Source organism: Liolophura sinensis, chromosome 1 (assembly GCF_032854445.1).
Source record: "Liolophura sinensis isolate JHLJ2023 chromosome 1, CUHK_Ljap_v2, whole genome shotgun sequence".
Classification (NCBI taxonomy): Eukaryota; Metazoa; Mollusca; class Polyplacophora; order Chitonida; family Chitonidae; genus Liolophura; species Liolophura sinensis.
In genome coordinates this window covers 80,238,900-80,260,515 of record NC_088295.1, presented here as the reverse complement: position 1 = coordinate 80,260,515, position 21,616 = coordinate 80,238,900, and the positions used below count along the sequence as shown (strand labels likewise).

Genomic DNA, 21,616 nt, shown 5'->3' with positions numbered 1-21,616 from the left:
TCGAAGCATTCTTGCACTATTTCAAGTGGAAACAACCATCTGAGCGACGCCGCGATCGCATAGAATGTTAAAGGGTCATTGGTGAAGGGAGTTAATGGATCAAGCCAGCCGTTGCGTTGAGAGTGCGATGTGATCGGTGCGCACTACCCTAACACTTCGTGCAGTCGATACCTATCCGGAATATGTGCCACTGTGAAACGGACAGAACCCCAGAGCTTCAGTGATTACAGCGTCAGCTGCGTCCCCAGAACTGTAAATCAACCTGTGAGTACATATAGTCATCCGATAATCCACGCAGACCAAATGGATAACACTTGTTTACTTATCAGTCTATATCAGGTAAGAATTAGTCTCTGATAATGACTAGATAGATATGTATATATATATCTGTCAGGGTTTCTGGTTCTGGGTTGTGTAATACAGAAGATGGCATTTTAACTATACAATATTATAGCGAAGTCGACTACCCACAGGACAAGGTAATGACATGACCACTTTACCTTTATGTGGCCAAATCACTTAGAGGCGATCCACATTCACATCTGTGTTACATGTCGCGTCTGGTGGCAATGTCTCACCTAAAACTGACCAAACCGTTCACTTGAGTACACGTGTGCATGCCTGCTGAGAATGGCATACTTGAAAGATAAATCTGGAGTCGAAACTCGAGTAATAGATAGTTTGGTTATAAAATAAACTATAAGAAAGTTACCTGATAGTAATCGTCACATGAAGCAAATGCGGACACACGAAAAGTGATAACGTGAAACATTTGTATATGCCGAGCAAATGAAGAAGAGTGTTCATAAATATAAAATTACCAATTTAAACACCTTGTTTTTAAATTCGTAAGGTAAATCCGACAGTGTATGACAAACCCCTTCATTATCTGAGCCTTTATTAGTTAAATGTTGAAACCAGTTGTATTTAGGCCAAGCAATACGAAAGATAATTGATATCCTTACATAGCCAAGTTCAAGACAGAACATGTTTGAAACGGCCATTGCAAAAATGAATAAAAAATTTTCTGGTTTAATGTAATCCACTGAAGAATTAGTTCAAACGACAAAAGGACAGGTTCGCCATCAGTGCTATGATTTTCATACACAACTCTATGTATAATGTGAGTTGGAACATTGTGCAATCAAGGCAGCATTGATTACCATGCAATAAGGATCCAGCAAGAATGGTTGAAATGGATTGAGTGGGCGAATTAAATCTATGAGCTTTTGTTATCTCGAATCTACCCACGTTTGGTAAGCTAAATACAAACGAAGTGGACTTGTATCTCAAAGGGTTATCGGACGATCTGTAAGTTTAATAGAGATACATGTTTCACAAATAAAACTACAGTTCTTCCATGCCCTCTTGACCTAAATTTTTATGAAAAGCAGTCATAAACCATTAAATGTCGCATTTCATGGTGGCATGGAGTTCTTGGGGTTCTATGGCTTTGCGTTATGTAAAAGCGCATTGTCTTCGATTTGACGGTCTTTACCCAGTCCACAACAACAACAATATTTGTCCCGTCCATTTAAAAGAAAAGACAACAAATAATATAACCTTAGTTATTTCCGAAGCGGGGTTAAATAGATCTCAACGACCATGTTGCCATGTTGTTCTCACGTTTTTGGTAACTCTATCACTGAACTTTTAGCATGGAAGTGTTATTAGGCTAAGGGATACACCATGTTAGAGAAACCGTAACTCAAGTTGAAGTCACTCGTACCCTACTCTCGTGTGGCTAACATGCAAAGGCAAAAACAGTGTTCGCGTACCGTCAGCGGAAACAGGTGTGTTCTCGTGTTATAGAAATATCTCGCACCTGATTGGTTAATTCGATCATGGCGGCGCTTATGGGTTTATCAATGTACCTCATTGTGCTTAATTTCACCGGTGATGTCTTGGTTATGCAACTTCAAAAAATAGAACTTCATATGAGATACTTTATCGGTGCATATATACATTTGGCCTAGCCTTGTCTTTTTTAAAGTTGTCTACTATTCCCCACAGTTAACATCTAGGACGACGAATTAATAAAATAAATCCTTGCAGTTATCTCCTAGCTGAAAACTTAAAGCTGAATTCAAGGCTGCACTTTACACATCTCTCAGAAGTTGTCCATTTTCACTTAAGAGTTTAAGTTGCGATATAAGATTTTTTACAATGATATTCTATAAACGTAATAACCATCAGATAAAAGGCCAGTCAAATTTTCTGTTAAAATTGTTTAGATATATATATGAATGACTAAACGCAGTCAAACGCTTGGATGCCGGTCTCTGTACTTTTAGTTTCACCTTCAGAAGAACTTCTCGTGTAGTTAACAAGGGCAATGTTAAGTTATGACCAATGAAAGAGCCATACATTGCAACATTTAATACCAAATTTATGATGAAAAAAGTTTTTGATGTCATTGACACCTAAAGTCATTCATAAAGCACATTTTGGTCATTCACAACAATTTTGTTATGTTACAAAACGGAGATATCACATTTCAAAGTAAACAATATCGTGCACAGTCAAGAAATCGACCGCGAACTTTTAATATTTGGTAAGGTCTAGTTCAAGCTATCCACAGTAAAATATGTATATGTGAACTGAACCTACGAATATACGAGAAAACACGTATGTGTCATCAGCAAAAGTCAAGCAAATTACATTCGCCGACGGGTTCGTCATCTTCTGGACAATTTTTATCTCATTTGGTAGCGTATACGAGTAGTAACTTCTCGTTTTCTGAGTCCTACTCACAAATGTCGCCACGTCTTCATAAACGCGCGCAGATGTTGTTTTCGTGTGCGGCGCATGCGCACATGTAGTTGACGTTCAGGCGGTTCAATTCCTTGTCATTTTGAAAGAATCTGGCACTTTATACTTCTAGTTCACTCAACAATTAGCTTTCAAAACAGCATCGTCGTCCATCTTTGCTTGCTGAGCTGTTCCATAGATTCGAATACCTAAATAACGTTGTGATATATTTTTTCAGGATGTCAAATTCTCAATAGACATCAACGTGATTGACGCACCAATTTGGGTCAATCGGGTTGACGGCATCAGCAGCTCACAGAAAACCTTCGACTGAGATTTTCTGTGGAAACATCGAATAAAGGTCAGTGTAAATAGTTGCAAAAGGTGCATAAATGTCTTGACTAGGGGACAAACCATGTATTAGAGGATAAGTGTCCAGATTTAGCTGCTGGCCCTTATTAAAAAGATTATTATCTGTTAAAACTGTATGCTACCGAGAGGAATTCTGAGAAACATAATAATGACTTTAAATTAACCAAAACCAGTAGATTTACTACCCTAGCCTCTCAGCCGGCCGCCCGGTACGACTCAGCGGGTGACGTCATAGATGGTCAACACTAGTCTGGCTGCCCTGAATAAACGGGCAGTTCATAACAAAAACGATGCCATTTTCGAGATGGATTTTAGCTACACAGAAGAAAATATACTGCCATATCAATTTGAATCCATAGTGGCCGACGTGAAAGTTCCGATTTATGACGCTGACATCTCTGGCCAGACTTCAAATTCCGAGTTTTCAGGCGTTAAATTTGATCTTAATTTGTCTAGGCATTTCCGACCACACTGACAACACGGACTGGTAAGCTATAGTTTAATTTATCTGTGTTACACGCGTGTTTATCTAAGATTTAATAAATATTTTCTATCCTCTTCCCCGCCCTCTTCACAATAAATATCATTCTATTCCCACAAAGGATTCTAAATCCATATCTATATGTGATGACAACTACCGGTAGATGTTATTGTCGGCATTCCGAATATCCCTTGCCTAGGGACATAGATTCGTGTACAATACATCGGGTGGGCTTACAAATGGGCCGTACTTTGATGCTGTATTGCTCCATTATCCTTTGTTCAAACACTTTCAAACTTTAGATATTTAAAGGGCATGATTTTATTAATATACTGACCAATTTTCAAGATCATAGCTTGAGTAGTCTAGAGACAGGGTTAAAATGACCACATAGCCTCAAAAACGCACGTTCCGGTGAAACACCCTTGCATGACCTGTCAGGTGTCATGAGTAGAATATATATGCCCACCCGAATATATACATGTATGATGTGGACGTCGGCGTTACAGATATTTACTATCTATCAGTTTTCATTTCAGTTTATAGTATTTTGTTCTACTGTATATAGTGCTATTTTGAAAATTCACGTGTATTCCTCTCTTAGCTTTCACCTGTATAATGGCGAGAGCAGGTATACGGCTGTTTTTTCAAAATCCTTCCGTCTTGTTCTGTATGTCCACGCCTTCCTGAGGTCCAAATTGTCCAAAATAATATGCAGAACAAAAAACCATGTGCTTGTTGTCACCCTTAAAGCTTTTTAAACACTGAAGTAAATGGCGAAGCTCTGACAGCCGATAAAGGTTGAACTTGTAAGACGTAATTCGGCGGAGATACCGAGTGTTGGCGGAAAAAATGCGTAAAACCAGCCTCATTATCGAGCGATTTAAGTGCCATACTGCTCAGATTAATGTACCCTAATTCAATATTCTTTACACTCAATTTAACAATATATACAAGGGAATGTAATTATGATTAAAGAGTAAATCTGGGCATTAATCCTTTAAGTGGATTAGGATGTAAAGCATTGCATATGCAGCGAGCTTTGCCGATGGTGAAACTGAATACAGTATCAATTTCAAAATCGGGTGCACATGTCGCCCGGGCTAAGAATGGCAGCGATCTGCGCATATCAGCATGGATTTTCTTGTTATATCGTGCTTGTTTGGAAAATCGAGTGCCGAATTGTTATCAGGTTTAACCAACCAGGAACGACTTGTTTCTGTAACCCGTGAATACATCTGGTACCGCCGTCATCAGGCGCACACTGCCTTTCAGTCATATGAGCGTGCATTACGGATGACCCGACATTGTGTTTCTTGTTTCTCTAACATGGCGTAACATGACATAGAAAGAATTCCATATTAAAAATTTACATACAGAGTTGTCAAACACATCAAAACGAGATGACCGTGGCCGTTTCTCTCTGTTTCCATCCCACTTCCGAAATAACTAAGGTTATATTATTTGTTGTGTTTCTTTTAAAAAAAAGAAACTGTCAAATGCTGTATTGTGCTTTCTTATAGCATGACACTTTCAGATACTTAAACGCCTTCATGAATACATCTGGCAGGACTCTTTTTACTCACATCCTTCTTGCTGGTACATCTCCATATGCTATGCTCTGCGTAAGACAGTACTAAAATTGCCAATTTCTTTTGGCTTGATCCGATTCGAGGCTGCTCGTGTCTGCCACTTTCCAGACGGACGCCCTAATTACGATGCCATAGCAGTGCGGCACCAACCAAGAAACATGACAAAAGTCTTTTAGTGGATCTACATACATGTTGATGGGTGTCAAGGCTGTTACTTCAGTCTACTTCGTTTGCACCGGTGATGAGTAGGAGATGGCTTTTTGGGGTTCTTGCTGTGGGTAGTCTTGATGCGATAAATGGTCTTATTTGTGATACTTAAGAAACCTTATCCCACTTTGTCTGCACATCCATTCTTGCTGTCGCCAGTAACTTGTTATTCAAAACGTCGCATACATCAAACAAAAGCCACCGTCAGGCATGTATGGCGATGTATAAATGATACCGAATGTGGCATTTGTTCTTTTTATGGTTCACTTTAGCGTTATTTTTGTCTGTGACGTAAGGTTTATGGCGCATATGCGTTGATCAAAATGTCGCTGAATCGATATGGCTGTTGTTATGTATGACTATTTAACGTCTTCATGTACTGTTAGTCTGCGGACCTTTGTGTTATATGTTATAAGCATAACAGGCCCTGTTATATATGTACAGTGCGGACCTGGCCGAAAGCACCTTGTTCAATGCTCTGTTTATTTAACTGGATGTTCATTGGCTGTTAATTCTGTGTCTAAGAATAGTTGAATCCACCTGGCACGTATATAAGCCGTGTTTTCTGTGCAGAGGGGGGGTATTTTTGCTGCATCCACTGGGAGCCAGGAGAGTGTGAGACGCTCTCGTATCGAGTCCATTATTTTGATATGAGCTGGTGATGCCAGTTTCATTTGGGAGGACAGTTTTTTATGCCGGCACCGTTTGTGTACCACAGTAGTACTGATGTCTGGTTTATGTGAATTTCTGCGGAAGTCACGTTTATTGGTGTTCGGATCTTTATTATGATTATACAGTGTGGACTGTGTAATTTGTTTAACACGCTGACCTCACCTGACCGACAAGGTCGTCAAGGACTCTAAACTGAAGTTTTCAGTTTTGCAAAGGACGTTCGTTCTGCCACAAGGTGACATTACTCTACGTCTCTGAACGGCTCGTTTGTGAGTTTCTGCGGGAAACTGTTCTAAAGTGGATTATACCTCCATGCCTGTATTTACCCTGTGTTGTGCTCTGCGGGTGTGACGTCATTCAAAGGCTTGACTGTTCCAGTTCTGTGTAACCTGTGTACTGTGTTCGTGTTCGCTAACCTGGCGAAGTACCTGTCTAGGACTTTTGTGAATTGTGTGTTTATCCCATGGTCTTTACGTTGGATTTCCTGGAATACATTCCTTGGGTTGCAAAGGTGAACTGGAAACTTTTAAAGACCGGTAATACTGATGTGTATGTTGTTGTTGCTGTTGAACTGTCTGTAAAACTGTACGTCTCATTTTATATATAAAGCATTGTTTACATTGTAATATTGAGTCACTGAGTCTGTTTTCTGTTGCCGTTTTCAATACCGTAACAGAAATTGGGGGCTTGTCCGGGAACTGATTGTTTCCGTTTTGTTTTGCATCGGATATTTGAAGTTAAACATATGTGAGAAGCGATTGCTTAATTTTAACAGTGAATGATTCAGTGGCTAAATATTTACAATGGGAGATTTCGATCCTAAACAGTTTGTTAATGCGCCCGATCAGGATGTTTTTGAGAGTTTAAAGAAGGAAGACTTGGTTAAGTTAGGGACATTTTTAGGTTTGTCCATAAAGTCTTCATGGAGGAAAAGAGATATGCAGCATACTTTGTTGAAACATTTAGTGGAGATAGGCAAGTTTGATAGTTCTGCATTATCTGATTATGAGTTCGAGGGTCAGTCTGATGCCGAGCTTAAGTTTAAGCAGTTTGAGTTAAAGTTGAGATTGGAGAAAGAGGAAAGAGAGAGCGAGAAAGAGAGGGAACATGAGATGGAAAAGTTGAAAATGGAGAAAGAGGAAAGAGAGAAAGAAAGAGAGAGGGAAGTGCAGAGAGAGGAAAAAGAGAGAGAGAGGGAAGTGCAGAGAGAGGAGAGAGAAATGCAAGAAAGAGAGAGGGAAAGAGAATTGGAGTTTCAAATGAAAAAGTTAGAATTAGAGAGAGATGAGAAACCGGGTCCTTCCGGTAGACAGGATTCAGGATTTGATGTGACCAAATACATTCGGTTAGTTCCATCCTTTCAGGAAAAAGAGGTGGATAAATATTTTCTGCATTTTGAGAAAATTGCAAATAGCTTGAAGTGGCCTAAAGAGTTCTGGACTATGTTATTACAGAGTGTGCTAATTGGAAAGGCCAGGGAAATTTACACTCAGTTAAGTGTAGAGAATGCTTCCAATTATGACTATGTGAAAGAGGTAATTTTGAAGGGTTATGAATTGGTGCCTGAAGCTTACCGCCAGAAATTTCGTAACTGTGAAAAAGGTAGAGATCAGACATACGTTGAGTTTGGTCGAGCTAAGGAGCAGTTGTTTGATCGCTGGTGTATAGCCAAGAAAATAGGCAAGGATTTTGAAAGTTTGCGTCAGCTTGTGCTGGTAGAAGAGTTCAAGCGTTGTATTCATAATGATGTAAAGGTGTTCGTTGATGAGCAGAAGGCGAGTACACTTGAAGAGGCAGCCAGTTTAGCTGATAATTATTCTTTGACACATAAGGCTACATACACGGGTAAGCCATTTAATTCATTTACACGTAGAAATACCCAGTCACATGCAACAGGTAGAGGTAGCTCTACACAGAAGAGTTCTACACCAGGCTCCAATGGTTCTACAGCTCATGGTTCACATAGTTCAGATTGGAATGGTAGTCCTCGAAATAGGGTCACTTGTAATTTTTGCAAGCGGGTAGGTCACGTGATGAGTGAATGTTACACGTTGAAAAGGAGACGGGAAGCTCAGAATGAGTCTAAGCCCACAGGTCTTTGTGTTGCAATGCACAAAACATTGCCGGAAGTTACATCAGCAGTTAAAAGCAGATCTGAGTTAGCTGATATGGGATTGGATAAGATTCCCAAATGCTCTATGGATAGCTTCGCTCCGTTTATCAATTCTGGTTCAGTGTCGCTTAGAAGCGACATGTCTGGGGCTACCCCTATAAAGATATTAAGGGATACTGGGGCATCTCAGTCTCTGTTGTTGATGAATACTCTGCCCTTTTCTGAAGAGTCATACTCTGGGGTTCGTGCCCTTATTAGAGGTGTAGAGTCTAGTGACTTTGTCAGTGTTCCCCTTCATGATATTTATTTGTCATCAGATTTGATATCTGGACCTGTCCGGGTAGGCATTAAGCCTTCATTACCTTTTGAGGGTATTCATTTGTTGTTGGGAAATGACTTAGCACATGATAAGGTTACTGTTGATCCCTTAATGGTTGATAAGCCTTCTCTGAATTCAGTCACAGAGCCAGTTGAAAGCGAGATAGCGGGTTTATATCCGTCCTGTGTTGTTACAAGAGCTATGTCTAGAAAAGTCAGTACAGACCAGGGTAGTACTGTTGATTTGAGCGAGACTTTTCTCAACAACATGTTGGATGGAGATTCTTCCAAATTAGACAGCCAGCAGGAAGTAGATACTAATTTTGTTAGTGGTGATCAGCCATTTTGTAGGACTGAGTTGATTGCTGAACAACACAGTGATCCAAGTATTTCTTGCTTGTTTAATGATGCAGCTAAAGATGGTGAATCTTTACCTGACCCATGCTACTACTATGTCAAGTCTGGCATATTGATGCGGCAGTGGAGGCCTCCCGATGTTTCGTTGGAGGATGAATGGGCAGTTAAGCATCAGGTAGTTGTGCCCAAGTCTTATCGTAAAGACATACTGACCATAGCGCATGAAACGCCGTTAGCAGGTCATTTAGGTGTTAATAAGACCTATCATAAGATTCTCAGTCATTTTTATTGGCCAGGAATAAGGAAAGATGTTACTGAATTTTGCAGGTCTTGTCATGCATGTCAGTTAGTGGGGAAACCTAACCAGACAATCCCCAAGGCAGCCTTGAGGCCTATTCCTGCAATTGGTGAGCCATTCAGTAGAATCTTAATAGATTGTGTTGGTCCGCTACCTAAGACAAAGTCTGGAAATCAGTATATGTTAACTATAATGTGTACTTCAACTCGTTTCCCTGAGGCAATTCCATTAAGGAATATTACTGCCAAGACTGTAATTAAGGCTTTAGTTAAGTTTTTCACCATGTTTGGTCTGCCTAAGTCAGTACAGTCAGACCAGGGTTCAAATTTCATGTCTGGTGTGTTCCAACAAGTTATGCATGAGCTAGGTATTAGCCAGTATAAGTCCTCAGCTTACCACCCACAAAGTCAAGGAGCACTAGAGAGATTCCATCAGACACTGAAAAGTATGATAAGAACTTACTGCTTTGAGACAGGGAAAGATTGGGACGAGGGTGTACCTTTGTTAATGTTTGCTGTAAGAGAGTCTGTACAAGAGTCACTTAGATTTAGTCCATTTGAGCTTGTGTTTGGCCATACTGTGCGTGGTCCACTACAGTTGTTCAAGGAAAAGTTTGTGTCTGGTGATAGTGACAATGTTAACCTATTACAGTATGTGTCAAGTTTTCGTACTAAGCTCAACAGAGTATGTGAGTTAGCCAGAGAGAATCTTACAGCTTCTCAGAAGAGTATGAAAACTAAGTATGACAAAGAGACAGTAAGACGCAGCTTTGAAGTTGGTCAGAAGGTATTGGCCTTACTTCCAGTTAGTGGTAAGCCACTTGAGGCTCGTTATTTTGGACCTTATGTAGTAGACAAGAGGCTAAGCGATCTTAATTATATTATTTTCACTCCTGATCGGCGCAAATCTAGACAACTTTGTCACATTAACATGTTAAAGCCATATGTAGACAGAGATAGCACTGATCACAATATTGTACATCCTAGTGGAGTTGCTATCTCTTGTTTTCCAGTGCCAAGTTGTAAGAGAGAATTAAAGCGTTTTTTGGGCATGGCAGGTTATTATCGAAAGTTCTGTAGGAACTTTTCATTTGTTAGTGAGCCACTAACTCAGCTGTTAAAGAAAGGTGCTAAATTCTTGTGGTCCATTGAGTGTCAGAGATCTTTTGATAGATTAAAGGCCATGCTAAGCAGCGGCCCCATACTTGTAGCACCTGATTTTAATTTACCATTTAAGCTAGCTGTTGATGCTAGTGATATATCTGCTGGGGCAGTTTTGTTACAAGAAAATGAAACAGATCATGTTGATCACCCTGTATGTTTTTTCTCTCGCAAATTTGACAAGTGCCAGAGAAATTATTCGACAATAGAAAAGGAGTGTCTGTCCTTGATTCTAGCATTACAGCATTTTGAAGTATATGTGACTTCGTCAAGTTACCCCATTGTTGTGTATACAGATCACAATCCCTTAACTTTCTTGCACAAACTAAAAGGTAAAAACCGAAGATTGTTACGGTGGAGTTTGCTTTTGCAAGAATTTAATCTAGAGATTAGACACATAAAAGGGAAAGATAATGTGATTGCTGATTGTTTGTCACGTGTCTAGTTGGTTTTCTGCAGCTGTGTTTTTATAGACTGTGGTAAACGTTATTATTATTCATAATTATGAATATGTTAAAGAAAGTTTTATGCAAAACTTTCTTTCCCTGAAGGGTGGGGGTGTTATGTATGACTATTTAACGTCTTCATGTACTGTTAGTCTGCGGACCTTTGTGTTATATGTTATAAGCATAACAGGCCCTGTTATATATGTACAGTGCGGACCTGGCCGAAAGCACCTTGTTCAATGCTCTGTTTATTTAACTGGATGTTCATTGGCTGTTAATTCTGTGTCTAAGAATAGTTGAATCCACCTGGCACGTATATAAGCCGTGTTTTCTGTGCAGAGGGGGGGTATTTTTGCTGCATCCACTGGGAGCCAGGAGAGTGTGAGACGCTCTCGTATCGAGTCCATTATTTTGATATGAGCTGGTGATGCCAGTTTCATTTGGGAGGACAGTTTTTTTATGCCGGCACCGTTTGTGTACCACAGTAGTACTGATGTCTGGTTTATGTGAATTTCTGCGGAAGTCACGTTTATTGGTGTTCGGATCTTTATTATGATTATACAGTGTGGACTGTGTAATTTGTTTAACACGCTGACCTCACCTGACCGACAAGGTCGTCAAGGACTCTAAACTGAAGTTTTCAGTTTTGCAAAGGACGTTCGTTCTGCCACAAGGTGACATTACTCTACGTCTCTGAACGGCTCGTTTGTGAGTTTCTGCGGGAAACTGTTCTAAAGTGGATTATACCTCCATGCCTGTATTTACCCTGTGTTGTGCTCTGCGGGTGTGACGTCATTCAAAGGCTTGACTGTTCCAGTTCTGTGTAACCTGTGTACTGTGTTCGTGTTCGCTAACCTGGCGAAGTACCTGTCTAGGACTTTTGTGAATTGTGTGTTTATCCCATGGTCTTTACGTTGGATTTCCTGGAATACATTCCTTGGGTTGCAAAGGTGAACTGGAAACTTTTAAAGACCGGTAATACTGATGTGTATGTTGTTGTTGTTGTTGAACTGTCTGTAAAACTGTACGTCTCATTTTATATATAAAGCATTGTTTACATTGTAATATTGAGTCACTGAGTCTGTTTTCTGTTGCCGTTTTCAATACCGTAACACTGTGAAGTGAACATACCGATAGGTTATGTTACAGCCAAGTTGACATTCCCACTATGATATTTTACTGGTTGCCAATCGTTTGTCTGAACTCCCGTTTACCTAGATTCTGATGCTGATACAATTACATGTCATCTGTCAGTTTAATATGTTAAATTTATGACCGCAGTTTTTACTCTATGACAATGCCTAAAATGGCTAATGTTTCAATCGCCTCAAGGCATAGCATTCGTTCAGACTTCACCAAGCCAAATGAATGTTTTTTTCAGCCTGATGGGAGAACACAATACGAAATTCGTTTCAGTCACACATCAGCTGACCATATCAGCCACCATGTCAGCAACAGTGTTGCGTATATGATTTCACAACACATCCTGTTTAGTTTATATATAGCGGCGCACCCAGTTCTGGGAACCAGCTTGCCTTACCATTAAACCTTTAAATCCGCCTTGACTTATCACACACAAACACATAGCATGGCCACTCTCATTATTCGCCAACACGGAAGCCCTGGAGCTATTTTCAGCGTAAGACATGTTGACGTGAAGAAAATTAAACTGATTTTAGGTGCTTTTCAGTTGAGTGGAGATGAAGCTGCGATCCCTTATGTTCACTGAGTAAGGTGTGATGGATGCAGGAAGTTGTCTGCTGCAGACGTAAGTTGCCCGAAGGAATTTTCGCTAATTAAAACAGGGTTGCCATTTGGCTACAGATGTAACGAAAGTGGTGCTTATCTACCGTAATTAGGTTACTGGGTTTCTATCTCACACGCTGGGAACGATAACAAAGGCAAAACACCATAAGTCATTGGTCTCGTTGCACTTTGTCACCCGTCGATCCGAAACATGTGTCCATTATCTACGGGACTTGGCATGATGCAAAATCGCGGATAGATGGATAAAGGGAGCAGAGTGCTATTCTGTGAACATCTTGTATCCCTAATTGATAAATAATGGAAAGTCAATAGGAGCGTTTTATTAAAGCCACCCTCCTTGTATTTATTTATTTTTTTTATTTGATTGGAGTTTTACGCCGTACTCAATAATATTTCACTTATACGACGGCGGCCAGCATTATGATGGAAGAAAACCTGGCAGAGGCCGGGTGGAAACCCACAACCATTCACAGGTGGCTGGTAGACCTTCACACGTATGACCTGAGAGGAAGCCAGCATGAGCTGGACTTGAACTCACAGCGACGTCATTGGTGAGAGGCTCCTGGGGAATCGTGGGTTTCCCCCGGGCTCTGCCCAGTTCCTTCCCACCATAATGCTGGCCGCCATCGAATAGGTGAAATATTCTTGAGTACGCTCGAAAACATTGATCAAATAAATAAATAAATAAATATATTCTATGCGTCATGGACGATGTAATGGATATTCAGTACCGAATCTTGCGTAGCTGCCGTCAAGGAAGTAATTATCTACGGGAAGTAGGTGTTTCTGATTACCTTAGACAAGCAATTGCTGGATGCTTTATGAGGAGATATCCTTGAGGTATTGCCCACAGCTTAGGGGTGAAGTTTCCGTGTGCTGTCAACACTTTTAAAGGCGGAGCACGACGTTCATTATTTCACGTGGGTTTCTTTAAATAGCCTGAAGGGGTCCCTGCTGAAAATGACGGCATGTTTTTGCCTCGCTTTCAACGTCGCTGCGATCCGAAGCAAGGCGCCCAGGTATCTTAAAGGTGCAATCTTAAAGTAGGCAGTAAATACATATCTATGTGTTTGGTTTGGGCTCTTTCATATCCTAAATACTACTTGATTGGCAAATGCCAGATATATTATATACAAGATAGCGATTTAAACACCATCTACAGAGCCTTTTCAGAATACATGGATATTTACTAGGTACCCTTAAGCTGGCTTTTGTCCCATTGATGCCGAACGTGCTTTTATTTCACAATGTTGAAAAGCCAGGAAAAAATTAGCAATATTTAATCAAGCGGTCATTGATGCCATTCTTTTCTTGATGTAGCCTATCTGTATTTCTAACATATTCTGCATTTGCAGATGGTAGCCATGATTTGCTGAAAAGCATTGTAATAATTGATCTTGTCATTATTCTGGTTAAGATGACTGCAGCATAATGTACGACAAGCTAATCTGAAGCACTGGCTTCCATGTTTGCGTTACATACCCCATATCAAGGGACGCCATCATTCAATTTGCAGTCGATAAATCTGTCCCCAGACTACAAGTTTATGATCTCGCTGAAAGCTGCCAAAAGTGTATAATTAATTAAAGCAGCAAAGAAGATACTTGAACTCATTAATTCACCTTGAAGTGAAATTCGATAAATTCGAGCAATATTAATGTTACATACACTTCAGTGTCACTAGAGTTTGCTGAAACACGAACTTTGTGGAGCCACCACGTGGGTGAGTAAGTAGTTTCGGGGTCTGTGGCATTGTGCCACAAGTGAATAAGAGTGTGATCCAAGAAGTATTACACATTACTCATACCCCTGGATGAAAAAATTTCCGGTTCTAGCACTCGCCTCTATAAATCCGAATCTCAGCGCACAAATGACAAGTGTGTGCACTTGTTATGGAGGTTAGGGCTAATTCTGGAAAACTAATTTCTAAGGCATACAAGAACTGTTTACGGAATGGGCTGGGTACGAATATGTCCCATCTTTGTACTGCTCTACTCTTCCTATCGAGGAAGGGTAATGAGGAGGCAGGTAATTGACGACGGTGGGTACCGGGTTTTCAACGGGGGTGGCGAATTAACCTCCCCTAGAGCAGCCAGCAAAGTAATCAGGGGATGAAGTCGAAAGGCTGTTTTTGTCCAAGCACAAGTTCTATGGAAGCCAGCTCACCGCACGAATCATCGGGGGGTTCTCCTGGGGTATCAATGACCTTCGATCACTGCCTGTAAACTGCAGCAGTCATTGCTGTAAGGGTATAGAACTAATAGCCGTTTACCGCACTAGCGCCGTGTCTTCGCGCTTCTCTTATGTTTCCCATTTCAATGGTTTTGGCCAGTAGCCATTCCAGGATGTCCACGATTGCGTAGTGTGATTATTCAATACGAAATCTTTATCGACAAATTGGATCTCAAACGGCAGGGACTATCCAATTTTAAGAGCAGTGAAAACTCTGTATGAGGCAATAGTTTAATAAATACAGTAGCTGAAGGGCAATAATTATGACTCAGGACTATGTGCTACTGACAGCCAGATTAAATGCTTTGAAATTTTGTCCCATACGAATGTGGTTAATAGCTATATTGTAACCAGTATTGACAAAATAATGCTGCTGAACCATATAATTGGCGGCATTTTGTCCAACATCTCCATTGTAATGATTATCTTTTCGTGTACTGGAGGCAGGCAAATCTTCTAGTTGTGGCATCAAAATGAATCCCAATGGGACAGGAACATTTCAGAAGCATTTGTGGCGGAAACATAATCGCCAAGCTTCATTCATAGCCTCACTTTGACCGATGTTAAATCGTACTGTAGATGTATGATTTGAAATCTGGACTTATGGGTTCTCTCCACTAACCTGACGCAATTATCTAATAGAATCTAAGTAAAATTCACTTGTTTGTCAAACATCCTTTAGTTCATTTCCACTGAGAGCGACATGTCGCCATTTTAAATCTCTGCCTATGAAGAGTCGATGCCCTTGTCGGTCTGTGCCCAGGTCCATGGTCTCAAACAACTGAAGATTCGATGCCCTTGTCGGTCTCTGCCCAGGTCCATGGTCTCAAACAACTGAAGAGTCGATGCCCTTGTCGATCTGTGCCCTGACCCATGATCTCAAACAACTGAAGAGTCGATGCCCTTGTCGATCTGTATCTTGGCCCATGATCTCAAACAACTGAAGAGTCGATGCCCTTGTCGATCTGTGCCCAGGTCCATGATCTCAAACAACTGAAAAGTCGATGCCCTTGTCGGTCTCTGCCCAGGCCCATGGTCTCAAACAACTGAAGAGTCGATGCCCTTGTCGATCTGTGCCCTGGCCCATGATCTCAAACAACTGAAGAGTCGATGCCCTTGTCGATCTGTGCCCTGGCCCATGATCTCAAACAACTGAAGAGTCGATGCCCTTGTCGGTCTGTGCCCTGGCCCATGATCTCAAACAACTGAAGAGTCGATGCCCTTGTCGGTCTGTGCCCAGGTCCATGATCTCAAACAACTGAAGAGTCGATGTCCTTGTCGATCTGTGCCCTGACCCATGATCTCAAACAACTGAATAGTCGATGTCCTTGTCGATCTGTGCCCTAGCCCATGATCTCAAACAACTGAAGAGTCGATGTCCTTGTCGATCTGTGCCCTGACCCATGATCTCAAACAACTGAATAGTCGATGTCCTTGTCGATCTGTACCCTGGCCCATGATCTCAAACAACTGAAGAGTCGATGCCCTTGTCGGTCTTTGCCCAGGTCCATGATCTCAAACAACTGAAGAGTCGATGCCCTTGTCGATCTGTGCCCTGATCTCAGACAACTGAGGAGTCGATGCACTTGTCGATCTGTGCCCAGGTCCATGATCTCAAACAACTGAAGAGTCGATGCCCTTGTCGATCTGTGCCCTGGCCCATGATCTCAAACAACGGAGGACAACTAGCATTTTCAGACAGGAAGAAAGCCTATCATCGAAATCCGTCTGCGTAAAAATGGCGCCAAAAAATGCGTGTTGAATCAGCAGATCCCATGAAAAGTGTAACCTATGACAGATATGTGCTTTGGAGAAGTTTTAAATATTTTCAACAAAACCTACAGTCTAGTCCCATTGCTCATACTTTGTTGATCTAACTGCAAAAACACAGTTCCAGCTGCTGGATAATCTTTTACATTGATAATCGAACAAAAATATTAGAGAATGAAATCGCAAATATTTAAAATAATCCAACATTAAGTTTTCTTACAGCCTTGTAGAATTTAATCATCGACAGAAGTGACATTGATGTAAACTGATGTAATGAGATTTGATGAGCATTGTCTTTATTAGATTGGTCGTGCATCACATGAGGCAGACAATGTTTATAATTCCTCCTATTATTAAGCTTAGATGTAAATTATGGGAACAAATCATAGCTGTCAAGCGCTAGAGAGTTTTCAGTGGGTTAGGTAAACTTATACATCCCAAAATATTCAAACGAGTTAAGGTCAGTTTGTTTCATGAACGTTATTTTTTTTTCGATTTTTCTTAATGACATGCTTCAAGCTAGTCTATACGAATCATCGATCACAAAGGGTTAAGACATACGCAAATTACATTTTTCAATCATCGCCTTATTGCGGGGGAAACAGCGAGGTATAATTTGCAAATAATCAGGATTTACTGGAGGGCTTGTGGTTTAAAATTAAATTTATTCATATCCCTGCTGTGGTTGAAGGAAAAGTATTCCACCGCCGATGGCTGTTCGGGAATAGCAAAGACAACTTTTTTTTTCTAGTTTTTCGTTTTCAGTCTGGTTAAGCATAATGGAGTTTTGGATTCCCGCAGGTGGCTGACGCGCTGTTTATGCCCACACCTCCTTAACCCTAGCTACAAGCAGGTAAATAACAGGTCACATTTTGTCTTCTTTAAATTGATGCAGGTCTTATATAGTCAGCAGAATGGTAGGGATATAATTACATAATACAATCTAGAGAAAATCAAGGAAAAGCTGCTGTGAAAGCCCCCCGCCTGACGTTTCCTTTGTTCCTGACAGGTGAGTAAATAGACTCGACTTATATCACTTAGACGTCAAAATTCCGGGTGTTCCAGTAATAAACTGTCCTTCCAACAACATGAGTGAGAATTAAATTAAGCAGTAGCCGACGCATTTCTGTGATGCGTGTCTTAAAATTTGCTTGATAAATGTCATAGTCAAATTTGAATGTTGTAAATTGATTCTATCTGATTACATTCGCATGCGACAGGGTCATCGACTGGTTTAGTAAGTATGACAATCTCATTCCTTTTATTAAATAGAAAAATTGCACCTCAATCCTGTAGAGTCCAAATTAGCCAGCTAACATAGGCTGGGCGTTTTTGACGATTCTACTTTAACATTTTACTTCATTAGGTAGAACATCAATGGCATTTGCAAAGTTTTACTTCACTCTCTTGTTTATAGGCAGAATATTCCTGGCATTTCCACATTACTGTCTCACACAGGCAGAACATTCCTGGCAATTCCACATTACTGTCTCACACAGGCAGAACATTCCTGGCAATTCCACATTACTGTCTCACACAGGCAGAATATTCCTTGTAATCTAATGTTACTGTGTCACTTAGAGCATACTCGGAAATTTCACCTTACTGTTTCAAGTAGGAAGAGCATTCCGGGAAATTTTATGTTACTGTCGGACCTAGGCAGAACATTCTTGGCAATGCACATAATTGTGTCACTTCAGCAGCGCATTCTAAGTAATTTCACATTAATACTTCACTAAGGCAGAGCATTTCAGGTAATTCCACATTTCACACAATGTTCGTGACAGTTACGACAGTTTTTCTCCTCTCATAAACCCTGTGCTCTGACAAAGGTTTACACGTGAATAGTTAATTTACGCTAAGCTACTGGCAAGGCTTTTCCATTTCAACATGGCAACTTTTTCAAAGACTGTAAAAGGACAACATAATTTGCCCTGTACCCAGTTTACCTCACGTTAGGCGTCATGACATTAGGCTATCACGCGATTTAGAACTAAGAACTTTAGAACATCACTAAGAATAGAGCATTTAGATGATCATCATGAGATATTTGGGAGACGTTTCAATTGTTAGCCTGATGGCACATGTATACAATTCTTGTTTGGAATGATGTCTTGTATAACTGACAGCTCATGGTCATCAAACTTGACATTTACTTTTATGAAGACTAATCTTAAGAATTTTAAATAAACCTGATAGCATTTACCGCTTTAACATATGTAACTTTTATTGGTTATAGTTTGAATACATCGCTTATATCTTTCTGCATTGAAAATGTCGTGAAAGTTTAAAATTTGCCATATCACTTAGGTACTCCGTCGGCAATTTAAGTAGGTCTAAGGAGCTCTATGTAGCCCTTGCTTAATGGTACTTTATGTCCTCAAGACACTGGAGAATTACTGTACATTCATGAAAACCGTCATTCCTGGCAGCCAAATCGTCTGTTAATAGATTCCCCGATGGTTGGCAAATTTAGCTAGGCTCATCGGCTAAGTTTAACCATCGTATACCCAGCACAATCAGGTGGCTTAATCGGCGTATTGACCGGCTGTGACGGGACAGTCAAAATGACGCGGACTGTAAATGGCCAGATTTGTATTCCGACATTTCCTCTCGCGAGATACTCATTATCCCCCACCGGTTGAGGTCGTTTATGCACGCACTGTTTAACCTCTGCGAAGATTGCATAGATTTCACGGAACACCACATCTTTTAGCCACATCTTTGGACATGGCATGGAATGGTCTGTGTATGCACAAGAAAGATTAGGTGGACGTCACAGACTGAGATTTCGTGATACCAGACAGCTAGATATACACAGTGAGATTGTCTGTAAGCAGGTCATTAGGAAGCCTTCGTCTAGGTGGCCGACAGCAATGTTATATTATAATACAATGTAAAATCAAAACTAACCCAGTAGTCGCTTGGTGGAGTATCGTCTTTAAAACATGATTCTTTTTCTTTATTTAACTGATGTTTACGCCTTAGTCAAGAATATTTCACTATTTCGATCAGAAAAAATGTCTTTTGGGAATAAAAACAAGAAAAAGGATGAAAGCATTAGTTATTGGGGAGATTGTATGTTTATTTACGTTAAAACGAACAGTAACTTTTTCACCGTTCATTCATGGATCCGACCTTAAATTGGATCAGCTAGCTCAAAAGAAAATCGAGACAAGACCAAGGCCGACAAATTCGTGAGCTCCGCCTAATTGATTATTTTACCTAATTGCAAGAACTTTTCCAATAAATTGATTTTTTCTTTCACGAAAAAAAATTCTTATCATGGTACCAACATGCTTCAGTAATTGCTTACCCAGATATCAGATATTATGATACTGTAAGTCTAGCAGTCCTTAAACCTAGCCTTCATAACAGATAAGACGTCAACCCCAATGGTTGGTAGAGAGTCCGCTTCTGGAGCGGTAGATCCAGGGTCACACTTAAGACTTTAAAAGAGGACGTTGTAACTTCCTGGCTTGACATTCAGCATAAAGGGGATAGTGCAATGATTGGTTGACCCGTATCAGTATAATGGCTCGGACGGGCGCCGTACTTGCCTTCGGTAAGGCGTCAGTGAAGCAGCACTAGATAAAAGAGCGGTGGAAATCCGTCCTGCAACAAGGAGGTATATTAAATCCACTCGAATGATTCCTTCGTCGCCATATGACTGAAAAATTGTTAAGTACTCACTCACTCACTCAACCTCAGTGGAGGCTGTGGTCAGTAATATTTAAGAGATCGTGCTGTGAGCTAGCTTGGTGATGCAACCTATACTTATGTTCTTTTCCCATTCCAAACCGTGGTTTGCTTTCGCTCTTTGGCGGCCGAGTCACCCTCAAGTTGCACATTTTGTCAATTTTTGTAAACCCAGGCGTCGAAACAGACATTCGCATACCAGCCACCAAGCATAATATACATTAAGGAACAATGATCGCAAATTATTCCTATGCCATTAGTATTTCTTAGATTTTCATCAATTTGACTATTGGCAAAAAATGTCCCTGTGCCAAACCAGCCCAAGGAGCCGTCAGTGAGACATACTCTTATAACTGGAAATGTGTATTTAGCTCACATGTAATCGAATAACACGTTGTCAAGAAAACGACAAAGGATGTATCATTCATAAGACACGAATGATTGAAGGGGAAGTGAGTAGGTCTATCTAGTATCTTCTTTCCACCTTTACCTGAGTTTTAATCTGCCGCCACATTTTCCCAAAGTGGCTATTTTCAGAGAGCTTTCTGTGATTAATGTCTCGTTATACAGGAGGTGAGAAAGTATAGAGTTTCCGGAGTGGGTTCATATTGCTCCCTCACTGATCAACTGGCTGGCAATGGAGTGCCCCTATAAAATGATCGTTGATGCTCTCAGCATGCTGGCTGGTGTTGATTATGTTTTTCTTCCTGGCTATGATGGATGCTGATAGCCCGAAGCAGCAGACGAGTGTCAATAGTAAGAGTGGAGGAGCTATTCTATTCCCTGTCTAGAACAGCAGACCTCCGCACCCCGAGCTGTATTTCACCGTAACATGTTGCCTTCAGAGGCATCCAAACTTCCCAGGGGTCCGTCATTCACTTACCACTTGGTTTGCGTAACAGCTGACGCTGGGGCTCTGGCCCCGTATGGATCAATCCCGCACTTTAACCGTCCACTTATGCATAATTCAAATCTGAAATGTCAGCTTTTTTTTGGCTTTTTTGGCCAAATTGTTTTCGACAATTGCTAGGGTACTTGATCCCGCGAGGCTGATTTTGTTATATTATATGCTGGTTGACTTCTCAAGCAAAGCCGTTAGGCTCAGAGAAATGTCATTTTTATGTTAAACGAGATCTGGGTGGCTCACATGGTGTATATGACTAAGGGAGTGTAATATCTTGAGCGTATCCCACAAGAAAGCTCCTGGGAGTGCATTTGAGAAGTGAGAGAGAAGCTTCCATCCATCCAAATGACTAAAGGGACGTAAACGTGTTATTGAAAGAGGGACGTTTTACATTTCTTAAACTGTTAAAAAATAACAGATTGATCTTCTCAAGTATACAGTCACACAAATTTGCTTGATTTGATGCTGCTTGAAATA

General features: G+C 40.7%; 1 protein-coding gene across 2 annotated transcripts in view; it reads left to right on the top strand.

Moving 5' to 3' along the window:
• The first annotated feature begins 202 nt into the window (after nt 1–202).
• LOC135461502 (probable G-protein coupled receptor 139) overlaps nt 203–21,616 on the top strand; it is a 33,101-nt gene continuing 11,687 nt past the window's right edge. Inside the window, exon 1 of one of the 2 annotated variants that reach the window (XM_064738633.1) lies at nt 203–264. The gene's annotated coding sequence lies outside the window, so the exon portion shown is untranslated. Of the gene's footprint in view, nt 340–21,616 lie in introns of both variants that reach the window. The other variant, XM_064738632.1, reaches the window with a different exon arrangement.